Below are 10732 nucleotides of genomic sequence, written 5' to 3'. Positions count from 1 at the left end.
AGACACAACCTAAGTTCATTATTATTCATTGTTTAGGCCTCGAGGATCGTTTGGCTCGATACCACTTTGTAACACCCCATTTATTCGGGAGCCTTTAGCTAGACATTCCCAAGTAAATGAGAGCGTTACCATCTCGGTTTCCCGAGGTAGTGAATAACAAAGTACAACAAACCAAAGTACTTTAAATTAAAACTTTTATGATTACATAAGTTTTACAATTTTAATCAACTAGAACTTAATATAAAAATAAATACAACTCGCGGCGGAAATTAAATAAGTGATATAACTACATTTGTGATCTAGACTCCTGTAGGTCCGAAAGCTCACACGCCCAAGCTCCCCATATCCAGCTAACTCAAAACCTGCTATTCAAATTCTGCTCCCCATTTAACCGGAAATATTAAATGGTTCACCACAGGATGCCATCAATTAAAGCAGGCATCAATTTTATTTGACACGAGCAAAACACGTCAACCAATGGTTGAGTAGGATAAAATATATTAAAACAACCAATCTCTCACAACTGTCAATATTCCAATCTCAACTGTTCACATGTCACATCTCAACATCAACTATCCACGTTATCCACCAGAGACCAAGCCTGGGGCCTTCCAATTATTCACACACGTTATCCACTGAGACTAAGCCTGGGCGCCCAATCACCACTCACGTTATCCACCGTGAGACTAAGCCTGGGGCGCTCCAATTCTCATAAACCGTTCCACAATATAATCGTATATAATATGCATAACTCCAACAACCAACAATATAAATCACTCAATTAACTTAATTGAACAAGGAATCATGAACCAATCACCCTTCTAATAATATCCATGCATTAAACACGAAAAACAAATATAGTTCAAGAGATTATCCTACCCGCAAGCAAGCACTCCAATTACGCAATCCAAATAAATAAACCAAATCCAATCCGATTATAATTCTTCACAATTTACGTCACCTATATAATAATAACAATTACAACAATTATAATTACTAACTTTACTTATTTACTTATTTATTCCTTTTATTTAATTATTCAAATTAATTATTTATTATAATTATTAAAGGTTTATGATAATTAAAAACCCGATTCAATTACGAACCCGACTCACCCGAATTACCCACTTAAAACCCGTCACAAAACAAACACACAAAAAGCCCCAATACATGGTTTAGAAACCGTGTACACACACCCCTATAAACACACCCAAAACCGACACCACTGACCACCACGACCACCACCCAATCAGCCTACCACCTCCCTACACCATGGCCCATCTAACCATCCCCTAACCACCCATCAAAACACTCCCGGCAGCCCATAAACGCATGCCCTAACCCCCTTCTCCACTCGCCATTACCAACCAACCACCACCATCCATCGTGTATAAAACTCCCTACCACTACCACTACAGCCACTCCCACATCCAACGACCACCACCATTGTCACCCTTGGTCTAATACGGTTCTAATGGTACCTCCCATCCTCACCCAAGGTCAGAAACGCAGCCACGACGCTCGTCTTAAAACAATGTATGAAAATCCCCTGCTCTCCCTAAGTTTTACAATTTTAATCAACTAGAACTTAATATAAAAATAAATACAACTCACAAGGAAATTAAATAAGTGATATAACTACATTTGTGATCTAGACTCCTGCAAGTCCGAAAGCTCACACGCCCAAGCTCCCCATATCCAGCTAACTCAAAACCTCGCTATTCAAATTCTTCTCCCCATTTAACCTAAATATTAAATGGTTCACCACAAGATGCCATCAATTAAAGCAGACATCAATTTTATTTTGACACAGAAGCAAACACGTCAACCAATGGTTGAGTAGGATAAAATATATTAAAACAACCAATCTCTCACAACTGTCAATATTACAATCTCAACTGTTCACATGTCACATCTCAACATCAACTATCCACGTTATCCACCAGAGACCAAGCCTGGGGCCTTCCAATTATTCACACACGTTATCCACCAGAGACTAAGCCTGGGGCAGTCCAATCACCACTCACGTTATCCACCGTAGACTAAGCCTGGGGCGCCCAATTCTCATAAACCGTTCCACAATATAATCGTATATAATATGCATAACTCCAACAACCAACAATATAAATCACTCAATTAACTTAATTGAACAAGGAATTATGAACCAATCACCCTTCTAATAATATCCATGCATTAAACACGAAAAACAAATATAGTTCAAGAGATTATCCTACCCGCAAGCAAGCACTCCAATTACGCAATCCAAATAAATAAACCAAATCCAATCCGATTATAATTCTTCACAATTTCCGTCACCTATATAATAATAACAATTACAACAATTATAATTACTAACTTTACTTATTTACTTATTTATTCCTTTTATTTAATTATTCAAATTAATTATTTATTATAATTATTAAAGGTTTATGATAATTAAAAACCCGATTCAATTACGAACCCGACTCACCCGAATTACCCACTTAAAACCCGTCACAAAACAAACACACAAAAAGCCCCAATACATGGTTTAGAAACCGTGTACACACACCCCTATAAACACACCCAAAACCGACACCACTGACCACCACGACCACCACCCAGTCAGCCTACCACCTCCCTACACCATGGCCCATCTAACCATCCCCTAACCACCAATCAAAACACTCCCGGCAGCCCATAAACGCATGCCCTAACCCCCTTCTCCACTCGCCATTACCAACCAACCACCACCATCCATCGTGTATAAAACTCCCTACCACTACCACTACAAACCACTCCCACATCCAACGGCCACCACCATTGTCACCCTTGGTCTAATACGGTTCTAATGGTACCTCCCATCCTCACCCAAGGTCGAAACGCAGCCCACGACGCTCGTCTTAAAACAAACCGCGACAAATCCCCTGCTCTCCCCTGTTGTCGCGGAATTCCGGCCACCACCAACACCAGCCGCCACCTTCCGCCACGAAAACACCTCCATGGTGGTCGACTAACTACCCCCGACACAAACCCACCTTACCCAGGTCAAAACGAGGTCAATTAAGGGTTCAATTACCCATTCCAATCCCACGACCAACTCGCAACACCTCCCTGACCAGCCACCTGCCACCGCCACCCTAGGCCTTTCTACACACCACAACCACACCCATTTCATCCCTTGCAACCCCACGAACCACGTCCCAAAGTTTGGTCTCATTCCGTCAAGGTTTGGGTCAGTTTCTAAGTGTCTTAAGATCGTCTGATATTCAGCTGTATAAGAAAATAAAACGAGATTAAAAGTTGTTACCTATTGATATCGCTTGCTAATTCCGTCTCCAAAAGCTCCTCCTCTTAATTTGTGATTTATTTATCAGATTTAATAGGGTATTTATAGGGTAGGATTATAGAGAATGCGAGGTCAATTAGAAAACTATATAATTTAGCTTATTCTAATTAGTATAGAAATTGCTATTACTATTATATTATTATTATCATATATTATATGTTAATCTTACCATAAATAGGATTTCCTCATAAAATATTTACTAATTTATTATTTGCCATAACTTATTATTATTATTGATATAATTATTATTACTTTTCCATATTATATTATTATTAATTCCCGATATAAATCCCGATTACACTTACACTAATTTAATAAATTTCAGTCCAATTACCAATGGCACACGGCCCAAGATCCACTTATAAGCTTAACCCAATTCCCGACTTAGATTATTAATTTATTAATTAATTATTGTCTTACTTGTAATTGTTATTAGAAATGTCATTTAATCAATTATTAATTTACATAAATTACTTTCATAAATTATTATCAAAATACGGAGTATTACAGTCTTCCGCCCTTAAAATGAACTTCGTCCCGAAGTTCGCCCATAACTACAACCACAACATCCACAACATCACACCATTCAACATTACTAAGCAACTTCGATTATCAACTACATCAATCTCATCAAAACAATAATTCAAAATTTATGTAGTATTACATTCTTTCCTCCTAAAAATAAACATCGTCCTCGAAGTTCGGGATTCTAAACAACGGGATTAAACAAACCATTTACTGTAATATCCCAAAGCATATAATACACATTATTATAGCAGAAGATAACTATTAATTCCAACATAATATTGATTTATGATATAATAAAAGTTATTAAATGGAAATTAAATAACTACAACCTGAAATTAATTTAGATTTATTACTTGCGTGTTCAATTCATACTAATAATATCTAACTTAAACATGGATGCAATTAAGGTAATTATATATATGGTTTAGGGAAAACATTCCGCATATCACAAGACATGGTAATCTACTTCACAAAATTACAACATCAAAATGCCAAGGTAAAAGAAATAAGAACAATTCTTTAGAAATTTTAGCACAATATATATTTTCAAAGAGGAGGAAAACATGTTACATCTTCCAAAAATTATAGATAAATAATAACGTAATTACTTCTTAAGAACTTATACTTTTTAGAAAATAAAGAGAGTTAGTAAACCATGAGAAAAAGAATCAAGTCAAAAACTCATAAGATCAATTTATAATGCATTTTACAATTTATTTGGTCAAAACAGAAATTTCACAGCAACTTGTCAGAAACTTAGGTCAAATTGTAAAAATCACCATAAATTGTCAAAAATTTAAATTGCAACGTGACTTATCAATTTGGAAACTTACATGAGTCTATTAAACAGTAGAGTTGGAATTATAACAAATCATTATATAATTTTTAAATGGCAAACTTTACAAATACATGGCGCGGAAACACAACTGTACAGGAACATTCCGACCACTGTCCACTAAAATATTTATTTCTCCTAAACCGTATATTATTTGAATATGAGACCAGTGGCATATGAAAGCTAACTCACAAAGGTATTACACATTAAATTTACGTACAACTATTTGAATCAGGTAGTAAATGGCAGCAAAAACAATCAACAGTAAAATTTCGAGAAATCAACCAAAATCGCATTCTTCACAATTTCATGCAATTCCTTTAACACTTCACATATTAATCATACTCACACCTCCCACATACATGTCAACATACGTTTCCCCTATCAACATGCTCATAACAATACCTAAAAGAAATCATGTCACATCTCCTCACTGTAAAGACAAAGTTACGTCCCCGTAACCGCAATCATCAATGAAACAATATCCAAACAAGGCAACCAAAACTCCTAAGACAAATAAACGATATTCATTTTAAATTACCCCACACTGAAATGTCTCTCAAGGTACCCGGTTCAAAACTGGAAGGGCCAAGGTACGAATTAAGGACGTCTCCTTAACCGCACTAAAAGGGGCTCCTAACAGTTTCTACCCGGGGTTCATTTAATTTAGACACAACCTAAGTTCATTATTATTCATTGTTTAGGCCTGAGGATCGTTTGGCTCTGATACCACTTTGTAACACCCCCATTTATTCGGGAGCCTTTAGCTAGACATTCCCAAGTAAATGAGAGCGTTACCATCTCGGTTTCCCGAGGTAGTGAATAACAAAGTACAACAAACCAAAGTACTTTAAATTAAAACTTTTATGATTACATAAGTTTTACAATTTTAATCAACTAGAACTTAATATGAAAATAAATACAACTCGCGGCGGAAATTAAATAAGTGATATAACTACATTTGTGATCTAGACTCCTGTAGGTCCGAAAGCTCACACGCCCAAGCTCCCCATATCCAGCTAACTCAAAACCTGCTATTCAAATTCTGCTCCCCATTTAACCGGAAATATTAAATGGTTCACCACAGGATGCCATCAATTAAAGCAGGCATCAATTTTATTTGACACAGAAGCAAACACGTCAACCAATGGTTGAGTAGGATAAAATATATTAAAACAACCAATCTCTCACAACTGTCAATATTCCAATCTCAACTGTTCACATGTCACATCTCAACATCAACTATCCACGTTATCCACCAGAGACCAAGCCTGGGGCCTTCCAATTATTCACACACGTTATCCACCGAGACTAAGCCTGGGGCGTCAATCACCACTCACGTTATCCACCAGAGACTAAGCCTGGGGCAGTCCAATTCTCATAAACCGTTCCACAATATAATCGTATATAATATGCATAACTCCAACAACCAACAATATAAATCACTCAATTAACTTAATTGAACAAGGAATCATGAACCAATCACCCTTCTAATAATATCCATGCATTAAACACGAAAAACAAATATAGTTCAGTAGATTATCCTACCTGGCAAGCAAGCACTCCAATTACGCAATCCAAATAAATAAACCAAATCCAATCCGATTATAATTCTTCACAATTTACGTCACCTATATAATAATAACAATTACAACAATTATAATTACTAACTTTAATTATTTACTTATTTATTCCTTTTATTTAATTATTCAAATTAATTATTTATTATAATTATTAAAGGTTTATGATAATTAAAAACCCGATTCAATTACGAACCCGACTCACCCGAATTACCCACTTAAAACCCGTCACAAAACAAACACACAAAAAGCCCCAATACATGGTTTAGAAACCGTGTACACACACCCCTATAAACACACCCAAAACCGACACCACTGACCACCACGACCACCACCCAGTCAGCCTACCACCTCCCTACACCATGGCCCATCTAACCATCCCCTAACCACCCATCAAAACACTCCCGGCAGCCCATAAACGCATGCCCTAACCCCCTTCTCCACTCGCCATTACCAACCAACCACCACCATCCATCGTGTATAAAACTCCCTACCACTACCACTACAGCCACTCCCTCATCCAACGACCACCACCATTGTCACCCTTGGTCTAATACGGTTCTAATGGTACCTCCCATCCTCACCCAAGGTCAGAAACGCAGCCACGACGCTCGTCTTAAAACAGCCGCGACAAATCCCCTGCTCTCCCTAAGTTTTACAATTTTAATCAACTAGAACTTAATATAAAAATAAATACAACTCGCGGCGGAAATTAAATAAGTGATATAACTAAATTTGTGATCTAGACTCCTGCAGGTCCGAAAGCTCACACGCCCAAGCTCCCCATATCCAGCTAACTCAAAACCTGCTATTCAAATTCTTCTCCCCATTTAACCGGAAATATTAAATGGTTCACCACAGGATGCCATCAATTAAAGCAGACATCAATTTTATTTTGACACGAAAAACACGTCAACCAATGGTTGAGTAGGATAAAATATATTAAAACAACCAATCTCTCACAACTGTCAATATTCCAATCTCAACTGTTCACATGTCACATCTCAACATCAACTATCCACGTTATCCACCAGAGACCAAGCCTGGGGCCTTCCAATTATTCACACACGTTATCCACCAGAGACTAAGCCTGGGGCAGTCCAATCACCACTCACGTTATCCACCAGAGACTAAGCCTGGGGCAGTCCAATTCTCATAAACCGTTCCACAATATAATCGTATATAATATGCATAACTCCAACAACCAACAATATAAATCACTCAATTAACTTAATTGAACAAGGAATCATGAACCAATCACCCTTCTAATAATATCCATGCATTAAACACGAAAAACAAATATAGTTCAGTAGATTATCCTACCTGGCAAGCAAGCACTCCAATTACGCAATCCAAATAAATAAACCAAATCCAATCCGATTATAATTCTTCACAATTTCCGTCACCTATATAATAATAACAATTACAACAATTATAATTACTAACTTTACTTATTTACTTATTTATTCCTTTTATTTATTTATTCAAATTAATTCTTTATTATAATTATTAAAGGTTTATGATAATTAAAAACCCGATTCAATTACGAACCCGACTCACCCGAATTACCCACTTAAAACCCGTCACAAAACAAACACACAAAAAGCCCCAATACATGGTTTAGAAATCGTGTACACACACCCCTATAAACACACCCAAAACCGACACCACTGACCACCACGACCACCACCCAGTCAGCCTACCACCTCCCTACACCATGGCCCATCTAACCATCACCTAACCACCCATCAAAACACTCCCGGCAGCCCATAAACGCATGCCCTAACCCCCTTCTCCACTCGCCATTACCAACCAACCACCACCATCCATCGTGTATAAAACTCCCTACCACTACCACTACAGCCACTCCCACATCCAACGGCCACCACCATTGTCACCCTTGGTCTAATACGGTTCTAATGGTACCTCCCATCCTCACCCAAGGTCAGAAACGCAGCCACGACGCTCGTCTTAAAACAAACGCGCGACAAATCCCTGCTCTCCCTCGCCGTCGCGAATTCCGGCCACCACCAACACCAGCCGCCACCTTCCGCCACGAAAACACCTCCATGGTGGTCGACTAACTACCCCCGACACAAACCCACCTTACCCAGGTCAAAACGAGGTCAATTAAGGGTTCAATTACCCATTCCAATCCCACGACCAACTCGCAACACCTCCCTGACCAGCCACCTGCCACCGCCACCCTAGGCCTTTCTACACACCACAACCACACCCATTTCATCCCTTGCAACCCCACGAACCACGTCCCAAAGTTTGGTCTCATTCCGTCAAGGTTTGGGTCAGTTTCTAAGTGTCTTAAGATCGTCTGATATTCAGCTGTATAAGAAAATAAAACGAGATTAAAAGTTGTTACCTATTGATATCGCTTGCTAATTCCGTCTCCAAAAGCTCCTCCTCTTAATTTGTGATTTATTTATCAGATTTAATAGGGTATTTATAGGGTAGGATTATAGAGAATGCGAGGTCAATTAGAAAACTATATAATTTAGCTTATTCTAATTAGTATAGAAATTGCTATTACTATTATATTATTATTATCATATATTATATGTTAATCTTACCATAAATAGGATTTCCTCATAAAATATTTACTAATTTATTATTTGCCATAACTTATTATTATTATTGATATAATTATTATTACTTTTTCATATTATATTATTATTAATTCCCGATATAAATCCCGATTACACTTACACTAATTTAATAAATTTCAGTCCAATTACCAATGGCACACGGCCCAAGATCCACTTATAAGCTTAACCCAATTCCCGACTTAGATTATTAATTTATTAATTAATTATTGTCTTACTTGTAATTGTTATTAGAAATGTCATTTAATCAATTATTAATTTACATAAATTACTTTCATAAATTATTATCAAAATACGGAGTATTACATCATCTAAAAATAATATATGTGAAAACATATCCAAAAACCACTGGAAAATTCGAAGTATAGCTAATTGTAGACCGAAAATGACATTTTTACTCATAAAATCATATTTAAATGCCATTATTGTATAATATGAACAATAAAAATCCGTAAAATAACCAAAATATCCTAAAAACATTTTAGGACCAGAAATTTTAACATGCATGAATTAATTTCGTGATATATCATAATAACACAAATTATACAAGTTTTATATGTTAATCTTTATAACTCGGAAAAACTTTTAACCGATTTGCATGCAAACAACCATGGCGCTCTGATACCGATTGAAGAAAAGTAGATCTATATACTCAACATATTCATATATGTTTTAATTTAATTTATCATAAAATTAATAAGTGATCTTATGCATGCAAGCTAATAAACAATATAAAGAAGAAATCATCATCTTACATTGAAGATTTCGGTTTTATGGGCACCAACAAGATCTCCTTCTTGTTAGTTCTTGAGCATTCCAAATAATGGATGAACAAAGATTCAAGTATAGAATCTCTCCCAAAAGTGAATACCCAAGGAAACCTCTCAATAACAAATATTATTATGATCTAGTAATAATATATGTTTTACTATAAAATTGACACAAAATAAATTGTATTTTTACTCTTGAATATTTCGGTCAAGAGGGAGCATTTTATGAGGTTTTATTTCCCTAGAATTTTTATAAGATTGTAGAGAATATCATTTTTCTTACACTAGAAAAATGAAAGATGTGAATGAATTAATTTTAGAGGGAACACTCTCTCTTTTCTTGGTGAAACCGGTTGGAGGAGTATTTGTGCCCAATGCATGGCAAGTTTTTCTACCCAAGAAAATGATAGGCATGCAAGACTAGTAGTTAGCTTTCATGATTGTATTTTCCACTTAAAACAATTTACACAATTTTTCCACTAACTCCCTCCAATATTTCGGTACATGTATATAAAATGGGAGGTCCATTTTACCTTGTCATTTGTCAATTTTGTCACATGTAACATGTTACATGACATGTCACAATGTAATGTATTTTTAACATATTAAAAATCAACATACTCATAAAATATGTCATTTACAAAATCGACTAGTAATTCGTAATTACTTGTACAAAAAATGTTTCCAAATTATAAACTACAACATTCTGTATTTATAATAATTGATTCATTCCGTTTCAATTGTTTCTGTAAACAATAATTTCATCTAAGTAATAAAATAATTCGATTACTTAGACCGTGTCTCATTTAATCATATTTACAATAAGATACGTAAATTATACTCACAAAATCATCCGTCAATTTTAAGCAATTTAATTAACTCGTATCGGTATACGATCAATTAAATAATCAATTAAGAGTATTTCCCTATAGGTATGACCTAAGGGGATCAATCGATCACCACCGTCGTAAAATGCACGCAAATGTCAAACTCTAGTCACCAATCATTACCGATATGTGTGGACCAGTTGACTGTAAAATATTACATCCCACATGTATTCTTAAAATGAGATT

This window comes from Silene latifolia, chromosome X (genome assembly GCF_048544455.1).
Source record: "Silene latifolia isolate original U9 population chromosome X, ASM4854445v1, whole genome shotgun sequence".
Taxonomy (NCBI): Eukaryota; Viridiplantae; Streptophyta; class Magnoliopsida; order Caryophyllales; family Caryophyllaceae; genus Silene; species Silene latifolia.
Note: the sequence above shows the minus strand (reverse complement) of the source record.